Genomic DNA, 11976 nt, shown 5'->3' on the forward strand with positions numbered 1-11976 from the left:
ATTGTGCAAATGCTTCTTTCTGAATAAAACAGCTAGAGTTAGAGAAAGGAAGACACAAGATTTCTGTAACAAAACAGGTTGGTTCAATATTTAAGGTTGAGAGGTTAAAGGAAAAACACATTTACACAAATTCTGTCATCTTCAGAGCATTTTAGATTATTATTAATACAATTATTTAAAGCAATAATGCTTTGGGTGTTTACATCTGCTTTTACTGATGTTCCATTAGAAAGTTGGTTTCGTTTTCAGAATGTCTTTTGACAACCTTGAAAGTCGTCTGAACTTCTTAAAGTCAGCTGTACATTTTAATCCCCCGAAAAGTAAATTATATAAAATGTTGATATGATATTGATATTTGATATACAATCAAATATCCCTGACAAAATATTTAGTATTATTTCTGATTTCTGATGAGTTCACCGCTGAACAAACCCAAGCGAAAATAATTTATATCCAAGCCAGGAGCTCTGTTTTTTCCACCATTTTTTCCATCTGAGTTTTGCATGGTAACTTGACAACATCTGCTAATTAGGACAAACAACCAAGGCTGATAGTAATGTCATTTTATTTTGCAAGAATGTGCTCATAAACCAAAGTAGTAGACACTGGCACTAGATGAAAGTTAAATGGTTATGAAATGAGGAATTAAAACTAAATAAATATTGATGAGAAATATTTAGGCCAATCCGGCCAATAGGAGTGGAAATATTTTATTAGTGGTGGAATGATGGCCAAAATTGCGTATTTATTCAAACATTTCAAAAAACAATTCTAGTACAACATCTTACCCTATTCACCTACACTGTCCTGTGTTTAAATAAATAGCCTAGCCCTAGATCATTAAGTAAAATGGAAAATTACATTTGCAAGCATATAGCGAAATAACTGAGAATACAAAGAAATATCAATTGATATCGCTTATATAATTGTATTTATATATACAGGTCCTTCTCATATAATTAGCATATTGTGATAAAGTTGATTATTTTCCATAATGTAATGATAATAATTGAACTTTCATATATTTTAGATTCATTGCACACCAACTGAAATATTTCAGGTCTTTTGTTGTTTTAATACTGATGATTTTGGCATACAGCTCATGAAAACCCCAAATTCCTATCTCAAAAAATTAGCATATCATGAAAAGGTACTCTAAACGAGCTCTTAACCTAATCATCTGAATCAACTAATTAACTCTAAACACCTGCAAAAGATTCCTGAGGCTTTTAAAAACTCCCAGCCTGGTTCATTACTCAAAACCGCAATCATGGGTAAGACTGCCGACCTGACTGCTGTCCAGAAGGCCATCATTGACACCCTCAAGCAAGAGGGTAAGACACAGAAAGAAATTTCTGAGCGAATAGGCTGTTCCCAGAGTGCTGTATCAAGGCACCACAGTGGGAAGGAAAAAGTGTGGCAGAAAACGCTGCACAACCAGAAGAGGTGACCGGACCCTGAGGAGGATTGTGGAGAAGGGCCGATTCCAGACCTTGGGGGACCTGCGGAAGCAGTGGACTGAGTCTGGAGTAGAAACATCCAGAGCCACCGTGCACAGGCGTGTGCAGGAAATGGGCTACAGGTGCCGCATTCCCCAGGTCAAGCCACTTTTGAACCAGAAACAGCGGCATAAGCGCCTGACCTGGGCTACAGAGAAGCAGCACTGGACTGTTGCTCAGTGGTCCAAAGTACTTTTTTCGGATGAAAGCAAATTTTGCATGTCATTCGGAAATCAAGGTGCCAGAGTCTGGAGGAAGACTGGGGAGAAGGAAATGCCAAAATGCCTGAAGTCCAGTGTCAAGTACCCACAGTCAGTGATGGTCTGGGGTGCCATGTCAGCTGCTGGTGTTGGTCCACTGTGTTTTATCAAAGGCAGGGTCAATGCAGCTAGCTATCAGGAGATTTTGGAGCACTTCATGCTTCCATCTGCTGAAAAGCTTTATAGAGATGAAGATTTCATTTTTCAACAAGACCTGGCACCTGCTCACAGTGCCAAAACCACTGGTAAATGGTTTACTGACCATGGTATTACTGTGCTCAATTGGCCTGCCAACTCTCCTGACCTGAACCCCATAGAAAATCTGTGGGATATTGTGAAGAGGAAGTTGAGAGATACCAGACCCAACACTGTGGATGAGCTTAAGGCCGCTATCGAAGCATCCTGGGCCTCCATAACACCTCAGCAGTGCCACAGGCTGATTGCCTCCATGCCACGCCGCATTGAAAGCAGTCATTTCTGCGAAAGGATTCCCGACCAAGTATTGAGTGCATAACTGAACATAATTATTTGAAGGTTGACTTTTTTGTATTAAAAACACTTTTCTTTTATTGGTCGGATGAAATATGGTAATTTTTTGAGATAGGGATTTTTGTTTTTTCTTTACTTTTTTGCCAAAATCATCAATATTAAAACAATAAAACGCTTGAACTACTTCAGTTGTGTGTAATGAATCTAAAATATATGAAAGTCTAATGTTTATCAGTACATTACAGAAAATATTGAACTTTATCACAATATGCTAATTATATGAGAAGGACCTGTATATATATCGTATCAGTTACATAAACATATACAGTCTATTGTTGACATCAGCGGCGGCTCGCCCATAGAGGGCGATATGGTGACGCCCTCCTTGAGCCATACCAGCAAAAAACTAAAATATAATAATGATAATAATAATTATGAAAAATATATTTTTTTTGTATTTATAATCATAATTTATGATTTCAATACAGTTTTTACCTGCATCTAAGTCTGAATAACATTGTACAATCAGCGTCTGTGTTCTGTACCGTCTCTCTGGGGCGATTTCGGGCTGGTTGAAAATCGCCCCTAGCGCTCTCGTAGACTTCAATGTAAAACTTTTTTTTTTTCAAACTGCAGGCCTCGCAATCATCTCGCAATGCAATCTCTATGGGTTCCGGGGGCAGTGTTGCCAACTCTTCAGTAAGGAAAGCAGCTATTGGCTGTCCAAAAAGTCGCTAGAAGTCGCCAGATGACGTCATCGCCTAATTTGCATATTTGTAGACAGGGGTTTTATACAGTAATATTTGAATAGGTAAGGTTTTAGTGTTATGAACGTGACAATCGCATAAACAACCAACGTAATAATGTTAAGTCTAGCAGCAGGCCTGCCCACACAAATGGCTGGGCCCCTGAAAACCTCCAGTCAATGGGCCCCCCTTACCCATTACTCCTATCAACAATGAGTGTGAGTGCGCTCATCCCTCAATAAACACATACATGTATTTGTAGAGAGACGAACTATCTTATCAACCAGGGACTTGCAGGGACAGTTGGGGGAGCAAGGGCTCATTATTATTTTAAAATAGTAGCACATTTCTGACTTAGCCCAGCATACCTACCAATTAATTTTGATTCCCACAATTGTTTAACAGATCTCTACAAAATAATCAGTTCACACAGAGACATTGCTCTTCTTTAGTATTCACTAAAGCAAACAGTTTTTTTCACAATTTGCACGTTTTCTATGCTACTAGTTTCTGGTAAGATACATTTACACTAATTGACTGCACCAAATATTGCACTTTTTTGTATTTCTGCACATCTGTTGGTGGTATTGTTGAAATAAATAACACTTAAAAATAACATCAACATCAAATTCTTCACACACAAATGAAAAAAGGCGGTTCTCTACATGAATAACCAAACCAACCTACCCTCAAAACTATAAAGTTGGCCTATGTTTGGTTGCAACATTTAGGCTTAGTTCATTCTCCTCTCATCACAGCAAAAGCACTGAAATCATTACAAAAAAAGTTCTTAATCTTTGAACTCAAATCTGTTCCTTCAATTATTTCCAACTTCTTTGTGCCTTGTGTCTTTCTTTGCATTGAGAACTTTTTTAGGTCTATTTTTATTTTTAGAAACAATACAGAAAGCAGGATCTCGGTGGTTACGGCAATAATTAAAACAGGATGATGCTGCTCGTCAGCTTCATTGTGGTAGGACCCGGCTGGTTGGTCAATTGGCCAGGTTTCTGAAAAACTGGTCAGACTTGGCTGGTCTTTAGAAGGTATAATCCCCAAAGGGAAATTCTTTTTCACAAAAATGTACGTTATGTGGAGAGAGAATTTAAACCTGTTTGTAGACTCAGGAAAATTACAGAGTAACTAATGTAGAAGAACTACAAAAGGTACCCAACCTGTTTTTTCATGGGGTCCAAATACTTTTCTTTCTTTCAAAGGGTTTTTTTATTAAATGTCAGTTGCAAAGAAATTGCAGCACAATGGGTTACAACATTTTTTCCCCATTTTTTACCCCGAACACACCCCACCCACATCCCACCCTCACACCCAACCACACACAATCCTGCCCTAAGAAGTCAGTACACAAAATAATACAAAACATTAGAAATGGCAGAAACGAAATACACACTCCAAGAAACGAAAACAAACAACCAAGATGAAACAAAAAACATAAAGAAATAAAATTGAATTAAATAAAAGAGGGGAGGGGGTAGCTTCTCTTCTATTGTTGTTGATTTTTTTAAATAATTTAGGAAGGGGCGCCAAATTCTGTCAAATTTATTCTCGGATCCCTGGGTAGTATAACGTATTTTCTCTAAATTCATACATGACATAATGTCTCTAATCCAATGTGAGTGGGAAGGAGGAGCAGGATCTTTCCACTTGAGTAAGATAGCCCTACGAGCAAGTAATGAGGTGAAGGCCAGTACCTTCAGCTTCACTTTAGGTAAGCCCGGATTTGGAGCAATGCCAAAGATTGCAGTGAAAGGGTTCGGCTCAATTTGATGCTGAAGTACTTCAGAAATTGTTTGAAAAACTGATGTCCAGAACTCAGTCAAGGTGGGACACAACCAGTACATGTTACAGCTATCACAGGTCGGGTCTACATACATACGAGCTAATTTAGTTTTAGATATGTGGATACGATTAAATTGCACAAGAGCATGTCGGGCGCACATGGAGGTAGAGTGTATCCGATCCAGGACTGAATCCCACATGTGATCTGTGAAGGCAGAACCTAGGTCCTGCTCCCACAGGGTTCTTATAGCTGCTAATGAGGGGCTATGCAACTTCGAAATAAGGTTGAAAAACACAGAAATTGAGCCTTTTAATGTGGGGTTTACAGAAAGAAACAAATCGACATGATTGGCTGGCGGTTTATAAGGGAATTGGGGAATTAACTTCTGCATAAAATGCCTGATTTGCAGAAATCGGAAAAAATTTGTCTTTTTGATACCAAAATGTTTTGTCAATTGGGAAAAACTAGCAAATAGATCATTAATAAATAAATCACCGATGCATTTTAAGCCTTTTTTATGCCAGATCTTGAATGCACCATCCACCGTCGAGGGAGTAAACAAATGATTAGCTGCGATTGGGCTGCAAAGTGAAAAATTCTGCATTCCAAAATTCTTCCTAAATTGGGTCCAGATTCGAAGGGAGTGCTTAATCACGGGACTACTGTTGGGAATAGCCGAAGAGAGTGGAAGTGCGGCACTTAAGAAGGCAGATAGAGACAATGGCCCTCATTTATCAATCTTGCGTAGACCAGAAAAATGGGTGTACGTACATTTCCACGCAAATCTCGGCATTTATCAATATGGACGTGAGCGTAGGGTACGCTCAAATCCCACGCCAGCTCTCAGCTCGTGTACGCAAATTTGAAAACAGCTTGGACTCGCAGTGCAGGCTGTGACGGGTAGCCGATGACTTTGTTGGACAATTATTAGAAGATAATACAAATGCAGTGCAAATAAGACCGAAATAAAGATATTAATCACTTAAAAATGAGCAGCTTATGGTGTGCAACTGAGTAGGAGAGCTGATTCAATAGTGCGCACACCGGCCACTTAGGGCTGCATGGGACTGCGAAAGGGCAGTTGTCTCCGTCTTGGAGCAGCTGGGGGGACACTGAGGCACGGGGGCTGCATTCATTCAAAATGTTAGCCTAAGTATTAAATATGTAGTAGGCCTACACTGCTCTTTATGATACAAAAAAATACACGGCACAACATTCAGCTTAACATTTTATTTATTTGACGCACTTTGTAGATGTTAGTTCCTCTTTTAATGTGTCATTAATGCTAAAGCGAGCGATTTATTTCCACCGTTAACCAGCACGTTGTTCCTATCTGCTGGTGGAGCAGGACGGTGGGCGCTCTCACAGCTGATCGCTGCCGGGTCGGCTTGTGCAGCTGACGGCCGGGCTGACCACTCGTGCCAAGCGCATGCTGTCATACAGTAAAACGCTAAATGTGTTATTTTTAGTTTTTAAAACCCTTTTGAATAGTGCTATCTAAAAGGGCCAATACATTCTAATCATTCAAATCTCTGCAGACCTGTATTTATTTTATGGGGACCATTATCGGACAGTTGGTGCGTCTTTTTCTCCTCCACCACTTAGGCCTATATTATGCCCGCAGCCCCGCACCCCCATTTGGTTGCATTTCAGAACAGCAACACGCTTTTTTTAGTGGCGATTTTGAGTCAACACCAACGCTGTTGACCGCAGCAGTTATTTCCTTCCTAACTGCTGCCTTCTGTCGTTCTTTGATGCTGCTTGTAGGCTAATGCTCCGAAATGAAACTCTTTTTTTTCTACTTTCGCTGTTATTCTGTCAATTTCTACTTCAGGGAAGTGCCGTATTGCGCATATCCATGTCGTAAAACCTCTGGGCGAGGCCTCTAAACTGAGAAAATATAGGGGCGTGATACGCTAGTTTTCATCCGCCGCATTTATCAATAATGGCCTGGCGTACGCTGAGATTGGCGAGATACGCCTGTTTGATAAATCCCACGCGATACCTGGCGTAGGGAGGTATTTGCGCCAGAATCTGCACCAGTTTCCACGCAAAATTGATAAATGAGGGCCAATGGGCTAACAGCGCTGGACTCCATTGTTACCCAGACTGGGGCTGAGTCGTCAAGGTGAAAATGCACCCAATACACTAAAGAACGGATATTAGCAGCCCAGTAATAGTATTGGAAATTAGGGAGGGCCATTCCACCTGTTTGTTTGGGTCTTTGAAGAAAAGCTTTCCGTAACCGAGGGTGTTTACCATTCCAAATATAATTTATCATTAAAGAGTCAAGGGCCAGAAAAAAGGATTTGGAGAGAAAGATGGGGAGACATTGGAATATATATAGGAACTTTGGGAGTAATGTCATTTTAATTGAATTTATTCTACCTATGAGAGAGAAAGCCAGAGGAGACCACTTCGATAATATTTGCTTCGCCTGATCCAATAATTTGAGGAAGTTCGATTTAAATAGGGTTTTAAAATTTCTGGTAAAACATATCCTAAGGTAACTCAGATGATCTGTCACCACTTTGAGTGGGAGAGCTGTATAATCAAGTTTAAGAGCTTCTTTATTAATCGGAAAGAGTTCGCTCTTATTCAAGTTAAGTTTATAGCCAGAAAACTGACTAAAGACCTCCAAAACAGAAAGTGCCTCCGGTAAAGAGGTGGCTGGCTTGGCGACAAACAAAAGTAAGTCATCGGCGTATAATGATACCTTATGTTCAATTCCTCCTCTCCATATCCCCTGAATCTGTTTGTTACCGCGAATGGCAATCGCAAGTGGTTCGATTGCAATAGCAAAAAGGAGCGGGCTCAAAGGACAACCCTGCCGGATCCCACGGTGCAGATCAAAACTACTTGAATAACAGCTGTTTGTTAATACTGAGGCATGCATATAATAATTTAACCCAAGAAGTGATAACAGGACCCAAACCGAATTTTTCAAGGGTGAAAAACAAATAATTCCATTCTACTCTATCAAATGCTTTTTCAGCATCCATAGAAGCGAGTTATTCTGATTCAATATTTCTGGGGGAATATAAAATGTTCATTAGCCGGCGGATATTATAAAATGATTGGCGTCCCTTTATAAACCCAGTTTGGTCGGGGGATATGATAGAGGGGAGAACATCCTCCAATCTGTGGGCGAGAATTTTAGCAAGTATCTTCACATCCGTATTTAATAGTGAGATTGGTCGGTATGATGCACAATCTAGAGGATCTTTATCCTTTTTTAACAACAGGGAAATACAGGCCTGGTAGAACGAAGGCGGGAGTTTACCGGAGTCAAATGAGTCTGAGAATACTGAACATAAAAAAGGTGACAATTCGGCTGAACATTTCTTAAAAAAGTCAGATGGAAGTCCGTCTGGACCAGGAGATTTGCTTGATTGCATAAATGTTATTGCTGCAATAATTTCCTTCTGAGTAATAGGTTCCTCAAGGCTATGTCTCAGGTCTTGAGAAAGGGAAGGCATGTTTAGGTTACTGAAAAAGGTTTCCATCACCGTTACGTCTACTGTACAATCAGAACTATGCGAATTTGAATAGAATGTTTTGAACTTTTCGTTTATCAATTTCTGATCTGATGTTGTACACCCTGTCCGTATTCCAGGGATGAGTTGCTTCGCTCTAAATCCGCGCAGTTGATTGGCCAGGAGTTTACCAATCTTGTCACCATGCTCGTAAAAAGTACTTCTGCTCCTAAGCAACTGGTCAGCAACTTGACGAGAGTAAAGAAGGTTGAATTCTGTCTGATGTTTTAAACGTTCTTTGTAAAGTTCAGATGAAGGTGAATTAGCATATTGTCTGTCTATGTTCAGAATCTGATCAGCAATTTCAGTTTGTTTCTGTTTTGTACACTTATTTTTGTATGCTGCAAATTATATAATTTCACCTCTCAAATAGGCTTTCAGGGCTTCCCAAATTGTTGCATTGGACACATCTGGTGTTTTATTTATACTCAAAAAAGTTTTAATATGTGTAGAGATGTGTGAAAGAAAACTCTCATCTGTGAGCAACAATGGATCCAGTCTCCACTGTCTTCTTGTATACTCAACGTCAGAGAAAGCCAGTTGAAGGAGCAGAGGAGCGTGATCTGAGATCACAATACTTTCATAACTGCATGACTTTAGGTCTGACATCAATGAATTATCAACAAAAAAATAATCAATTCTGGTGTAAGTGTGGTGGACATGTGAAAAGAATGAATATTCTCTTCCTGTGGGGTATAAAAACCTGTATGGATCAGAGAGGCTATAATCAGCAAGAAATGATTTGATATAACCTGCAGATCTGCTAAGAGTGGCAGGTTTGGGGGAAGAGCGGTCTAAGACTGGATCTAGATAACAATTAAAATCCCCACCAAGAATAAGAGAATGGGAATTGAGATCAGGGAGTTGAGAAAAAATCTCTTAAAGAATTCTACATCATCAACGTTAGGCACGTAGACGTTGGCCAAGATGACTGACTTATTGTAAAGTTTGCCTGAAACAATAATAAAACGTCCATTTTTATCTGATATAATGTTTGAGGACTCAAAAGGAATATTACTATCAATAAGGATAGCTGTGCCCCTAGCCTTACCCCTGAAATTAGAATGAAAAAATTGTCCACGCCAGCATTTACTTAATCGCCCATGGTCAGAGTCATGTAAGTGGGTTTCTTGAAGGAAAACTATTCCAGCCCTGAGCCGTTTTAGGTGGGTTAAGACCTTACCCCTTTTCACTTGGTGATTCAGCCCCTTGACATTCCAACTAATTAAATTAAGATTGCCCTTCATCTAGCTCAGTTATAGTGAGAATAAAAAGAGTTGCTCCGATAAGAAAAAGAGTAGCAAAATACAGAGGAAAAGAAAAACACAAAAAAAAAGGAAAACACAAATAACTGAAAACACAGCAGGTGATGACTTATCAGCTAAACCCCCAGTTGACACCACCCCATCCCACCCAGAACCCACCCCATATATTGCTCTAAACAGCAAACCCCAAAAGACCCTTACTAGTCTCACAACAAACATTCCAAGCTTTAACTTCCTGACCTGTGCTAGCTCCCACCTAGGTCTTGTACAATTCACCCCATAACAGCTAGTAACACTATGAACAATCCAGCAAACTGTCAAAATGACAACACACTAAACAAACATACCATGCTCACCCAGCAGATTCAAAATACAAAAAAAAGAAAAAGGCGTGAGTTAGACAAGCTGTCCAAATGGCAAAAAAAACAAAAAAAAACAGACACGCTTATCCAGCCGTTTTAAAATAGAGATACAAATAAAAAAAAGCGAGTGAGTTAGACAATACGTCAAAATGACAAGCAACAAAAATGTCACGCTCACCCAGCTGATTTACTCATTTTAAAAAAGGGAGAAAAAATGCGTGTAGTACCATCAGTCTGAGAGTTTGGCTGGGGATATGAAAAGAGCATTTGTACAAATTTGTATACTCACAGCAGGCAATCGTATTTACTACGGACTCACACCCAATGTAGAGATGTAGTTAGATGCTTCAGAGACGGACCGCAACCACCTTCTCTCGCCGCTCTGGAGAGTAATGCGAAGCTTCGCTGAGAAGAGGAGGCAAGGCAAGGCAAGGCAAGGCAAGGCAAGGCAAGGCAAGTTTATTTATATAGCACAATTCAGACACAAGGCCACTCAAAGTGCTTTACAAGGGCAAGATTAGAATACATAAAACACATTATAAAAGAAGCAAATAAAATTAAAATTGCAGGTTAAAATGGAAACAAAAAAGTCTTCAGACTCGATTTAAAAGAACTGAGAGTTGCAGCAGACCTCAAGTTCTCTGGGAGTTTGTTCCGGATTGTTGGTGCATAATAACTAAAAGCTGCTTCTCCTTGTTTAGTCCTAACTCTAGGGACTGTAAGTAGACCTGTCCCAGACGACCTAAGGGCTCTGGACGGTTCATAACGTATCAGCATATCAGTAATGTATTTTGGCCCTAAACCATTTAGTGCTTTATAAACCAACATCAGTATTTTGAAATCAATTCTTTGAGTGACTGGAAGCCAGTGTAAAGACCTCAGAACTGGGGTAATGTGATCTACTTTTTTGGTCCTAGTGAGGACTCGAGCAGTAGCGTTCTGAATTAGCTGAAGCTGTCTGATAGATTTTTTTGGAAGGCCAGCAAAGACACTGTTACAGTAGTCAAGTCTACTAAAGATAAATGCATGGACAAGTTTTTCTAAATCTTGCTGAGACATAAGCCCTTTAATTCTTGATGTGTTTTTTAGGTGGTAGTAGGCTGATTTATTAATTGATTTTGTGTTTCTTGAAATTCAAGTCGGAGTCTACAACAACACCAAGATTTCTGGCTTGGGGTGTAGTTTCTAACATAATGGATGTAAGCTGTGCGCTGACTTTTAATTGTTCATCCTTGGCACCAAAGACAATTACTTCAGTTTTATCGTTGTTTAATTGAAGGAAATTTTGGCACACCAATCAATAATTTGTTCAATGCACTTACTCAGTGCCCGTATCGGACTCTAGTCTCCTGGTGATATGGTTATGTAAATTTGTGTGTCGTCTGCATAATTATGGTAGCATAATTTGTTCTTATTCATAATCTGAGCTAGTGGGAGCATGTAGATGTTAAATAGAAGAGGGCCAAGAATGGAACCTTGGGGGACCCCGCATTCAATATTTGTCTGCTCAGATGTGAAATTGCCTATTGACACATAGTAGTCTCTATCCTTTAAGTAGGATTCAAACCAGCTTAGTACAGTTCCAGAAAGTCCAACCCAGTTTGCTAGTCGATCTAGTAATATGCTGTGGTCAACTGTGTCAAAAGCGGCACTGAGATCCAGTAAAACTAAGACAGAACTTTTGCCACTGTCTGTGTTTAAATGGATGTCATTGAGGACCTTAACCAGAGCAGTCTCAGTGCTGTGGTGTTGTCGAAATCCTGACTGGAAGACATCAAAGCAGTTATTCATTGCTAAGTAGTTATTTAGCTGTTGATAAACAGCTTTTTCAATGATTTTACTTAAAAATGGTAGGTTAGATATGGGCCTATAATTTTTCATGAGTGATGTATCTAGATTGTTCTTTTTTAGGAGTGGCTTGATGACTGCTGTTTTCAGGGCCTGTGGGAATACACCTGTCTGAAGGGACATTTTGACAATTTGTAGAACATCTGAGGCCATACAGCTAAAAACAGTTTTAAAGA

Source organism: Ammodytes marinus (assembly GCF_949987685.1).
Source record: "Ammodytes marinus genome assembly, chromosome: 11".
Classification (NCBI taxonomy): Eukaryota; Metazoa; Chordata; class Actinopteri; order Uranoscopiformes; family Ammodytidae; genus Ammodytes; species Ammodytes marinus.